The sequence below is a fragment of the Nyctereutes procyonoides genome, unplaced genomic scaffold, assembly GCF_905146905.1.
Source record: "Nyctereutes procyonoides isolate TBG_1078 unplaced genomic scaffold, NYPRO_anot_genome, whole genome shotgun sequence".
Lineage (NCBI taxonomy): Eukaryota > Metazoa > Chordata > Mammalia > Carnivora > Canidae > Nyctereutes > Nyctereutes procyonoides.
In genome coordinates this window covers 27,313,331-27,325,873 of record NW_026575044.1, presented here as the reverse complement: position 1 = coordinate 27,325,873, position 12,543 = coordinate 27,313,331, and the positions used below count along the sequence as shown (strand labels likewise).

At 38.0% G+C, this 12,543-nt stretch overlaps 1 protein-coding gene across 2 annotated transcripts in view; it reads left to right on the top strand.

The window, feature by feature from the left end:
• The window catches only part of GALNT1 (polypeptide N-acetylgalactosaminyltransferase 1), a 118,229-nt gene that overhangs the window by 27,863 nt on the left and 77,823 nt on the right, over nt 1–12,543 (top strand). Inside the window, exon 2 of one of the 2 annotated variants that reach the window (XM_055324141.1) lies at nt 11,902–11,956. The exons of the other annotated variant lie outside the window; for it this stretch is intronic. The gene's annotated coding sequence lies outside the window, so the exon portion shown is untranslated. The remainder of the gene's footprint in view (nt 1–11,901; nt 11,957–12,543) is intronic. 2 annotated transcript variants of the gene reach the window in all.

The following is a 12,543-nucleotide window of genomic DNA, read 5'->3' as shown; positions in this document are numbered from 1 at the left end:
TTACAGTGTTGTGGGGAAATAGTAATAGGTGCCTTGTTGGAGATAGCAGTGCCCCCCCCAACCCCTTACTCCTGATGCTTCTAACTGACCAATTTCTTCTTTCTTTCTGATTGCTCTTACTGCTTTCTATGATAGAATTTAGTTTACTTACATTTTTTGTTTGCTATCTGTAGGTCTCCTTTCACATAGAGTTTTTGAATGCATTAATCTGTTTAGTTTACTGATATATGCACATGCCTAGAACAGCATTTGGCAGATATTTGTTAGTTTGATGAATTATTTTTCTTTTGGCCCTTAGAAGTAGAGATACATCTGGGAAAAATGCTCAGCGAGGAGACTATTCAAAATGTTTAGAGGCTCATAAAACAAAAAAAACCAACAAAACCCAAAATGTTTAGAGACTTCAGTTTCTAGAAATGTGGCAGATTACAGATATTTTTTTAAGTTCATCTTTATGAAACATTAAAAATACTGGACCAAATATTCAAAATATTAAAGAAATGCATAGTTGGGCTAACAAGTAAGGAACTCCTCAGGGGTTCCTGAAGTGTTGGTGGGTAAACCAGGGAAAAAAATGAAACATTTGTCCCACGTTGTGGGGGAAATGTTGAGTGGGATAAGAAGAGTTGCCTCTCTTAGCCTTTCATAGGAGAGATAAGTCTTCCTTGAGAAATGGTAATGACAAGTTCAGTTTCACTGGATTTGGGATTGGGGCTCATACTACTTGAATGGAGCAAAAAAACCTAAGCCAAGAATTTTGTGAAAGTGGTCTCAGGTTGTTAGGCCTGAGAAGCAGATTGTGAGGAAATCTAGAGAACACAGACCTCAGGGAATTGACACAGATAAAGTTTCTAGGAACATGAGCTCACAATTAAAAAAATAAAAAACACTTCATATAAGCCACCATGAGTTAATTAGCTGAACTAGGAAACTGTGTAGTCGGGCATTCAGAAACTGCAGATATTGTAGTTGTCAGGTACAGAATAGAATATAAATATTGGGTTCAGAGAGTATAAAAATATGGCTAAGGAACAAGAGGCTATCAAAAGTAGTTAGACACGCTGAATTCAGCAATGTATAAAGGAAAATAGTACATATTGAATAAAGGGTTTATTCCAAGAAGACAGGCTGGGAAAATTAGAAAATGCATTAGAAAATCTGTTTATGAAGTTATCCACAAAAACAGTTTATTTATTTATTTTTTATTTTATTTATGATAGTCACACACACACACACACACACACACAGAGAGAGAGAGAGAGAGAGAGAGAGAGAGAGAGAGAGGCAGAGACATAGGCAGAGGGAGAAGCGGGCTCCATGCACCGGGAGCCCGGCGTGGGATTCGATCCCGGGTCTCCAGGATCGCGCCCTGGGCCAAAGGCAGGTGCCAAACCGCTGTGCCACCCAGGGATCCCTGAAGTTATCCACAAAAACAGTTTAAAACTTAATTTTAGGGCGGCCCAAGTGGCGCAGCGGTTTGGCGCCGCCTGCAGCCTGGGGTGTGATCCTGGAGACCTGGGATCGAGTCCCACATCGGGCTCCCTGCATGGAGCCTGCTTCTCCCTCTCCCTCTACCTGTGTCTCTGTCTCTCTCTCTCTCTGTCTCTCATGAATAAATGAAATCTTAAAAAAGAAAAAAATTCAGTATTCTTTTAGGATACAAAAAACTAAGGAGTAGGAGAGAGATTCCATAACCTTCTTAAGGCATTCCTCATCTCTCCAGCATTGTATTGGAGCTGCTAGTCAGTCAGTATGGCCAAAAAATAAATAAGGTAGGTAGATAGTTTCAAGACTATAAGGAATGAACAAAATGGTTTTCCTTCAAGTCAGTTTGAATATGTCACAGAAATTCAAATCCACAGATAAATCTTTAGGGTTTATAATAGTTACTGAATATAAGATTAATATAGTAAAATCACTTCTATTATTTTAACCTAACAGCTTACAATAAAAAAGTGATATTTCACAACAGTTTAAAAAAAAGCTACCTAGGAATAAATATCAAAAGGCAAGATCTTTATATAGAAAATTATAAAAGTTATATTGGAAGACATTAAAGAAGACCCAAGTAAATTTGGGGGCCAATGATGTTCATAGGGAGAAAGTCTGTCTTGTAAATTTATCAAGTAATCTGTATTTAATATATAAATTCATGCTATAAAAACCCTGCAGGGAATGGTTTTTATTGCTTTGTTTTTGTGGAACTTGACAAGCTAATCCTAAAATTTTTTTGGAAAAGCAATGGCCAAGAATAGCCAAGATAATTTTCTGAAGACCATTTGTTCTACTAGATTTTAAGACTTAATATGAAACTTTAGTAATTGAAATCATGTAATAATTGGGTAAAGATAGACAAATAGGTAATAGAAGAAAATTGAAGTGAAAAACAGAACTGGACATACTTGGAGATCTGATATATGACAGAGCTAATGTTGCAAATCAAATAAGGAAATGGAATACTCGGTAAATGATATTGGTATTGTTACTTAGCCACATTGGGGAAAAAAAAGATTTCTTATCTCGCATCATATGAAAAAAAATAATTCCAGATGGATTAAAAACTTAGTTACAAAATGAAAAATGTAAACTTTCAGAATAAAACTATTTTATGACGTCAGGCTTTCTTAACTAGATGCTAAAAGCAGAATTGTTACAGGAGAAGGTGAATAAATGTGGCTATATTAAGGTCTTTTATTTCTTTACAACAGAGTGCAGAGATTAGTCAGAAATACAGAAATAAAAGATATTTCTAACATAAAATTAACAAAATTTTTATCACAGTAAATATACACACATATGTATATATGTCAGTACACATATATATGCCAATGTGAAAAAGAGAAATGGGCAATAGAAAAACCATTTCATACAAGAAAAATGAATAGCCACTAAATATTTGTCAACAAGGAAATGTAAATGAAAACTACATTGATTACAAAACTTGGACAATTCAAGTATACCACTGCTGTACTCTATGGCAAAAGTCAGTAAACTCTGTAAAGCTCCACAGAGTAAATATTTTAGGCTTTGCTGGCCATACAGTCTTTGGTGCAGTTACTCAGCTTTGCCGTGATAGTGCAAAAGCAGCCATAAACCATTCGTGAAGAAATAGAATGAGTGTGGTTGTGTTTTCATAAAAATTTTGCTTATAAAAATAGCAGTTTGCCAACCCCAGCCCTGTGGCACCAAAGAAAAGTTGGTGAACTATTAACAAAAGTTAATAAACTATTAATACAGCAATGTGGACAAATCTTAAAAACATGTTGGAGTAAAAAGGTAGCAAAAGAATGCATTATACTATGATTCTGTTTGTATAAATTTTGGAGGTGACTATAAAGAGTACAGATGTATGGATTTTACCATGATTACTGGGATTTGACTGATTTTGAATTCTGGTCTTGACAAAGTCTTTGTGACTTTGGCTAAATTACCCAACCGTTTAAAGTGTCAGTTTTCTTAATCTGTGAGGTGATGAGTTTAATAGTACCTAGCTCACTGGTTGTTGGGAGGATTATGTTACCGAGTGCCTCTGAATGAGCTGAGCACTCAGTAAGTTGTGTTTTCCTTCTTTAACTTTTATCCCCATTAAAGAAAAAAATAGCCTTTATAGCTTTAGGAACTCTAGTTGTTTTTTTTTTTTTTTTTATCCAGGTTTCCATGGCACATGGCTAATGGGACTAGTAGTAAGGCTTGAAATGTCTTGGAGTCTTGATGAGTAATGTTTCATTTCTTTATTTAGCACAGTTTATGAGACACTCTGTTGTTTTTTTATTTTTTTAAAGGTTTTTATATTTATTTTAGAGAGAGCATGAGTGGAGGGAGGGGCAGAGGAGAGAATCTTCAAACAAACTTCTCCCTGAGCAGGAGCACCAGCCCAAGATCATGACCTGAGCCCAGTCAGCTGCTTAATGGAGTGAGCCACCCAGGCGCCCCCTCTGATATTTTTAATTAATTATTTATTTAAAATAAATATTTATTTGATGGGATCCCTGGGTGGCGCAACAGTTTAGCGCCTGCCTTTGGCCCAGGGCGCGATCCTGGAGACCTGGGATCGAATCCCATGTCGGGCTCCTGGTGCATGGAGCCTGCTTCTCCCTCTATGTCTCTGCCTCTCTCTCTCTCTCTCTCTGTGTGTGTGTGTGTGACTATCATAAAACAAACAAACAAAAATTAAATATTTGAGAGAGTGCATGAGCAGGGGGAGGGGCAGACTGAGAGGGAGAAGCAGACTCCTCACTGAGCAGGGGCATCCCAGGATCATGATCGGAGCCCAAGGCAAATGCTTAACCTGCTGAGCCACCCAGGCACCCCTCTGCTTTGTTTTAATGTCATGTTAAATCACCCAAACTCATTTTTTAAAAGATATTTTATTTATTCATGAGAGACACACAGAGAGAGAGAGAGTCAGAGACACAGGCAGGGGGAGAAGCAGGCTCCATGCAGGGAGCCCGATGCCGGACTCGATCCCGGGTCTCCAGGATCAGGCCCCGGGCTGAAGGCGGCGCTAAACCACTGAGCCACCTGGGCTGCCCCAAATCATTGAAATCACCCAACTCATTGAAGCTTGCTAACTGTTGACAGAAACAGCATCCGTTGTCACTTAACATTCATCTGTAGCATTTAGCATTACGGAGAACTCCTTTCTGAGAACTTAGTTCTTGGTTGGTTTTATGTGTCCCTCTAGATTCTGCTCTGAGGGACATAGACCTTTTGGTTCATCAAATGTGCATGTTCTGCTTACTCCTAAAACTTATGACTTTTCAGCTTCTTCAGCTGAAACATGAAGATAAAACCCACTTGAAAGGTTTGTTATTATGCTAACATTTTCCTATACACTATTACCTGTAGAGGAACCCTATACCCACAGATTCAGATTCATTTATGCTTAGGGTAGAGTCTTGTATGAAGACAACTTTGTGAGTGGTTCTTCTTCCATTAGGGCAGCAGTCATACCTGGATGTAATGTGTATGGAACACTGCAGGCAGTCTGACATTTTCCCCTTGATCTCCGTGCCCTCAGCCAGACCACCTGGAAGCCTTTATCACAGGTATTCATGGTGACTGAGGCCTTCCTAAGAATGGGACGTTGTCTAACTCTTCTTTGCTCTCCCTGATCTGGTGAAATGGTTGGCATAGAGTAAGTGGTGTTATTAAATTGAAGTTGAATGAATGTATTCATGCCTTGATTTTGTTCACAAAACACTAATGTTTGCAATATTTGGCCTGCCAGAGTAGGATGTTAAATCCATTCATAATCCTAACTTAGCTTTTAGCCATCTGGAACAAAGTTAAAAGTTATTTCTTTGTATTTCAGAAGATTCTAACATATATAAAAGTAAAAGAAATAGTAAAATGAGTCCCCTTAAACCTGTATCCATCTCCCATATTCAGTGAAGGTAAGATTTGCCATAGGTGCTTCACTTTTTTTTTTTTAAGATTTTATTTATTTATTCATGAGATACAAAGAGAGGCAGAGACATAGGCAGAGGGAGAAGCAGGAAGCAGGCTCTCTTTGGAGAGCTTGATGCTGGACTCAATCTCAGGACCCCAGAACCCTGACCTGAGCTGAAGGCAGATGCTCAACCATTGAGCCACCTAGGTGTCCTGATGCTTCACCTCTTAATTCCCTCCACCGCTGACTCCCAAGCACAGGTATTTGAAAGTAATACAAGACATCATGTCATTTTATCTCTAACATTCTTCAGTATGGCTCTTTCAAAAATGAAAACATTTTTTCAAATATAGCCATAATGCTGCTGTTATTCCTGATAAAACTAACAATAATAATTCCTTAGTATCATCTAATACCAGTGGGTAGTCAGATTTCCCCAATGGGCCCCAAAATGTCTCAGTTGGTTTATATATTCAGGAGTTAAATCCACACATTACATTTGATTTTTATGGGGGTGGGGGGGGAACCCCACAACTCTTTTATGGAGAAATAGAAAAATACCTAATTTTTTATTATTTCTCTTCCTTTCTCCTTTGCTCTTTTTAAAATAACTCTCCCTCCAGATTAAGGTTCTTTATCATAAAACCATGAACTTTGGTATATGAGGTAAAGCTTTTATCTTCCCCTTTAAGACTGCTTTGCTGTTCTTTTTTTAGTAATCAAACACTTCATGTATATAGGGCAATACTACAGTTAACAGCACAGCAAAATGCAAAACTGAAAGTTATAGTTAAATTTAACTTCTCTGCAGTGCTGTTAGTACTTGTCATTAAAGCGGTAAAATTATTTTACATTCATTAAAAAGTATATGCTCTTCGATAATGTTTAAATGTATCTTAACTATTTTAGTTATTCCTCTTGAATTTATAGTTATAAGAAGGAAGCTACATCGAGGCTGTAACATAGTATGTGTGTTTGAAAAAAATCTGTGAACGTAATAAGTTCTCTAAATCTGAAATGGAGAAAGGTCATCTCCAGAAAAAATTCTTAGTTTTTATTACTAATAAAGTAAAACATGTGCAACTGTTTAGTGTAAGTAGGAAGGAGAGAGAACCGAAGTATTTAGAGGTTTTTGCAGAATACAATTTTGAGAATTCAGTGGAATTGAAAAACATGTAGAAGAAATATTTTGAGTTATTGATATGAATATAGCAGGATTCTTTCAGGGATTTAAAAAAATTTTTTCCTGTTAACTTTCTATTACCTCTTCCTCCTTCTCCTTCCCCTTCCTCCTCCTTCCTCCTCCTTTCTTCTTCTTTTTTTTAGATTTATTTATTCAAGAGAGAGACAGAGAAAGGCAAAGCCATAGGCAGAAGGAGAAGCAGGCTCCCTGCGGAGCACCGGATGTGGGACTCGATCCCAGGACCCTAGGACCACGACCCCAGCCAAAGGCAGGCATAACCAACTGAGCCACTTAGGCGTGCCCTTTTCTATTACATTCTTAAATGTAAACATCCTAATTGCAGTGGATTTTTGTTTTTGGTTCTGAGATCAGGAAGCAAATCCTATTATCTGCCCCCAAAGGGCTAAAAAAAATTCCAGGAAAGGCTCTTGGGATGATATGGCCTAGTAAGCATCTCAGCTAGTATCCTTGCAGAAGCCATCTGATTCTGCCAGATTAAGGGAGTGAGGCAGAGAAGAGTTATTCACAGAAACCAAAAGCAAGGGTCCAGAGAGTCGAGTAAGATCAGCAGGAGAGAATGCAGAGCAACCACTAACCTTATAAGCTAAGAAACAAAATTAAGTGGCATTAGGGAGAAACCAAATAAGTGAGAAATCAAATTAGGAAAAAAAAAAATCCACAAAAATGAATGTACCACATTGCTGACTAGCTAAGGAAAGAAGATGAAGAGTATGTTTTGCACTGCGTGGTATCTTTGAGAAGTCATGACTTACTAGATCATTATCTTTCTGTAACAGACCAATAAGTGAACAAGAGTTTTTGTTTTTGTTTCTTTTGTTCTTTTTTACCGGATAACTATTTCAAACCATTATCTTGGGCCAAAATCTAGAATCTGCCTTCATTCCAAACTTGTGTTTTCATCTGGTCTGTTGAGCAAATTTTAAAACCTTTTAGGTCCCAAAGGTCATTTGAGTTAATATACAAGTAACATCAGATAGTGTTGTAGGTGAAGTAGTAGAGAACTTTCCTGTTTGCAATTGTACAAGGCAAGTTTCATCTGAAGGTACTATTGTCCTGTGATATTTTTGCTGCTTATATGATTCAGTTGTGGAGACAGAAAACTATGGCAGTGAGCTCTGGGGAATGCCTGGAGAAGGAAAAATAGGGAAAAGGGAATGACAACAGAGATTTCCATTTAGTCTGCAAATTGTTTTTGGTTTTTCTCATCCCTAGTCTAGAGCCAAGAGACTGTGGGATTGTTTGTTATCCAAACCGGCGGTAGCAGTGCTGGTGGCAATAGTATAGTAGCTGTCTGCTCTCTCCAAGTGTGGTTGGCCTGTTTCTAGTGAATTCTTTATCCACTTTGGTTGGCCACCTCATAAAGTGTGTGTGTTGCCTTTGTATTTTTTCTTGATCTGTGGGCCAGCGACATCTGTGGTTAACATTTGGGAATCTGTTTCAAATCTGGGAAGTGAAAGAAAGATTTTTTTCTTAATAAAAAATTGAAAATATATAGGAAAGTACAGTAGCAGGATCTGCCTTTCCCTTATGTCTTTTTTCCCCCAATTTTCTTCTTTGTCAATTAAAAATCCTCTCTAAAGCACCTTTTTTGGGAAGGATCTACACCCCTCCCCCCCAAAAGATGCTTTTAAAGAGGACTTTTTTCCTCTTTAAAAGAGAAAGTTGTGTGGCAACTGTGTAGTCCTCAAGGGCTAGACGTCTGTCTTTCTGCTTTGCAGTCCTTAGCTTGAGGCTTTCTTTCTCAAGGTCATCTCATGGTTGCTGAGAAGGCCCTTGCATCCCTCATGTACTTATCCTGGGCAGGAGGATAAGAAAGGAGTAAGGGCAAAGGGCCCATGTCCCCGTGAAGTCCTTTCCCATAGCCTCACCCAGTGATTTCTGATATTATCTTATTGGCTACCTTAACCTGCTGGGCAGGCCAAGATGTGTAAATTGCCACTCTTAGTAATAGAGCAGTTTGATTTGTAAGACAGAACAGGAAAACAGGAATTTGGTGAAGAACTAGCGGTCTGCCACAATTTAGAACTTCTATATTAAAAAAGTTCCTGTATTATAGATGTCCTTCCCTTCCTCCTTAGAACTATCCATAATGTGAATTTGGTATATTATATTCCTGCATATTATTCTGGCTTTACAGTATATGTTTGTGTCTATGAATAATGTCTTATTTTAATATGCTTTAAAACTGTGGAACATACTATACATATCCTGCACATACTGCTTTTTTTCATTCAACAACGTTTATCCATATTGATGTACATAGTTCTAGTTTCATTTTAACTACCATGTATTTTTCTGTTACACAGTCTCCATTTTCTTCTTGCTATACATTTAGGTTTTTACCTTTTTCTACTGTAAACAATGCTGTAGTCTTTGTATAAGTCATCTTATATGTGTGAGAGTCTTTCCAGGGTAGGTTCCTAAAGTGGAATTCCTGAATAATGGGGTAGTGCTTATTTCAGCTGTTGTAGGTATTGCTGGATTGCTCTCCAAAGTAGCTGTGCCAGATTATTACACCTGGAACAATATTGTATGAGTGTCCCATTTCTTTATTCCTTACTAACAACACTTGTGTTTTGCCAGTTTGATGAGGTCAAATTCATTTTCCTGTATACTACTGAAGTTCAGCATTTTTTCATATGTTCATTGGCTATATACATTTCCTTGCCTCTGATTTGCCCATTCTTTTTTAAAGATTTTATTTATTTATTCATAAGAGACACAGAGAGAGAAGCAGGCTCCATGCAGGGAGCCCGATGTGGGACTTGATCCTGGGACTCCAGGATCATGCCCTGGACCGGAGGCAGGTGCTAAACCGCTGAGCCACCCAGGGATCCCCCCTGATTTACCCATTCTGTGCCATTTTTCACTTGTGTGTTGAGTTGGAAAAGTTTGTTTTTAAAAAGGTTTTTAAATTTTACTTGACAGTGTGCATAAGCTGGCAGGAGGAGTGCCCTGACTTGGAAAAGTTTTTCAGTACATTCTTATATTAATTGTTTCTTGATTATTTCCCCTAGTCTTCGATTTCTCATTTGACTATCCACGATGTCATCTTTGGTTATATTTAAAAAATTAATTTTCGGAGCACCTGGATGGCTCAGTTGGTTACGCATCTGCCTTCAGCTCATGTCATGATCCTGGGGTCTTGGGATAGAGTTCCGGTATAGGGCTCCCTGCTCAGTGGGAGCCTGGCTTCTTCTCCCTCTCCCTCTGCTGCTACCTCTGGTTGTGCTCTCTCACTCTGTCAAATAAATAAATAAAATCTTTAAAAAAATTTTTTCATGTAGTAGAAATTACTTTTTCCTTTATGGTTTGTATTTTGAGTATTAAATTCTTACCTGAAGATATGAAGATATTTGCCTATATTTTAAAGTTTTAGAACTGTATATCCTTAAATCTTTAATTCTCTTGAACTTGTTCTTTTGTATGGTGTGAGGTAGGAATTTTATCTTATTTTTACATGTGGATGAACATTTATTAAACAGCTCATCTTTTTCACCCTGATTTGTAGTGCCACCTCTGTCATTCACGTGGGTCTGATTCTGCACTCTCCATTCTGTTTTATTGGTTCTTTAGTGGTCTCTGCCAGTGTATCACACTGACTTAATTACTGTAGCTTGATATATGGTAGACAGTTTTTTCACCCTGTTCAAAATTTTACTGGCTATCATGGCTATGCTCTTCCATGTGATTTTAGCCTACTTTTAAAGTCCTGTAAAAAAATTACATTGAGTTTTTTGAGTGGAACTATATTAAGTATATAGATTAACAGAATTTATTTCTTTAATAGACCATATTTGAGCATGCTGCTCTTTTTATTTTTTTAAAGATATTTCTAAGCAATTTTCTAGTTATTGGCAAAAAGAATTTATCGAATTTTGCATGTTGAACTTGTGTCCAGCAATCTTACTAAAAGTTCCCATTGTCCTTATTGTCTTGGGTTTTTCTATCATTTTCTTTTTTGTTGTTTTTCTTCTTTTCTTCTTTTTTTTTTTTTTAAAGATTTTATTTATTTATTTATTCATGAGAATACACAGAGAAGAGAGAGAAGCAGAGACACAGGCAGAGGGAGAAGCAGGCTCCATGCAGGGAGCCCGATGTGGGCTCAATCCCGGGTCTCTAGGATCACACCCTGGGCTGAAGGCGGCGCCAAACTGCTGAGCCACCCGGGCTGCCCTTCTTTTCAATTCTTAAATCTTTTGTTTCATTTCTTTGTTTTATTCTTTTGGGTAGGATTTCTAGTACATTGTTGGCAGTAAGAAGTGATAGAAGACATTTTTATCGTTTTACTATATTTATTTATTTTTAAAGATTTTATTTATTTATTCATGAGAGACACAGGGAGAGAGAGGCAGAGACACAGGCAGAGGGAGAAGCAGGCTCCACGCAGGGAGCCCAACGTGGGACTCAGTCCGGGTCTCCAGGATCACACCCCGGGCTGAAGACGGCACTAAACCCCTGAGCCACCGGGGCTGCCCTATCCAGTGCTCTTTAATAGTAGTTTTTACATTTTGGCCACAATTTATAATTGTTGTTTGTGGGAGGATTAGTCCAGTATAAGTTGTTTCTCTTTTATGTGTGTCTTTCATGATTTCATTTTTTTAAAGGCTTTTTTTTTTTTAAGAGCAGTTTTAGGTTTACATTAAGATTGAGAGGAAGGTAGACAGAGTTCCCATATGCCTCCTGCCCCCACACATACATACCTCCCCCATTATAAGTATAGTTTCTCCTTTAGCACCTTTGAGAGAGCCTGACTTTTCCTAAATGTGCTCAACAGTTTTCCCCTTGTGTCCTATTGGTTGAGGTTTGGTCACTTGGGCCAGCAAGAAGAATAGAACTGTCATGGCTAGTTTGAATGAATAATGAAGAGGTAGTCTAGCAGAGAATGATTAGTTGAATTCATTTGGGGTCTAATGGAGCAAAACTTGGGAGGAAGTGGGATAAGGAATAAGCAGTACCTGCTGCAGATGCTATCTCTGTGTCTGGCTTTCTCCCCTGGAAAGTTAATATACAGATAGATTTCTAAGAGGAGGAATGATACTTTATAGTATTTTCACTGATCTTGATGTTGGATCTCAGTAATATTTACTTGACATTAACTGAACACCTATGGTATGCAAGATTTGGGGAAATACCTATTATGTGCCAGTGCTCAGCATTGGAGAAATAGCTAAATAAGACATAGGTTTTGCCTTCAGGTATGGTTGACCTAAAGTCCAGTGGAATAGGGTGGCTGAAGTGATAAGGGTGGGAAGATAGAGTTATTCTGTAATAATCTGATTTTAGGAAATTTATTTTTCAACAGGAAATGTGGGACATGTGGATTTGGGATATGAATTCATTTGAAAAACCACTTTGGGGTAAGTTGATAGCTGGTAGTGAATGGCTTCAGGGTTGCATTTCTCTTGACCTTGGGGTTTGCTTTTACAGCTATGTAGGTTTCATGCTATTGTTGATTGTACTTTATGCCTCATATATACGTAAGTGAATGATTTATACTAAAATCCCAATTTAGTTATTTGAGAAATGTAACCATCAAGCATAGTTCCAGTACTAATTAATCAATGCATTCATAGCTCATTAGGGACGTCAGTTTGAAGACTAGATAAATACCAGATTTAGAAATAAAAAGTTTCTTATTTCATAGGGTTTAACCTGCTTGAGCTCACCCAATAATCCTGTCATGTGGGCTTGAAATCACCTATCCATCAGTGTTGAAGATTCAGGGTTAAAGTTTACCTCTGGAGGCACCTGAGTGGCTCAGTCGGTTAAGTGTCTGACTTTGGCACAGGGTGTGATCCAAAGTCCTGGGATAGAGCCCACATGGGGCTCCCTGCTGATCAGGGAAGCTGCTTCTCCCTCTGCCCCTCACCGTGCTCATGTGCTTGCCTGCGTGCGCGCTCTCTGTCTCTCAAATAAATAAATAAATACATCTTTTTTTTAAAAA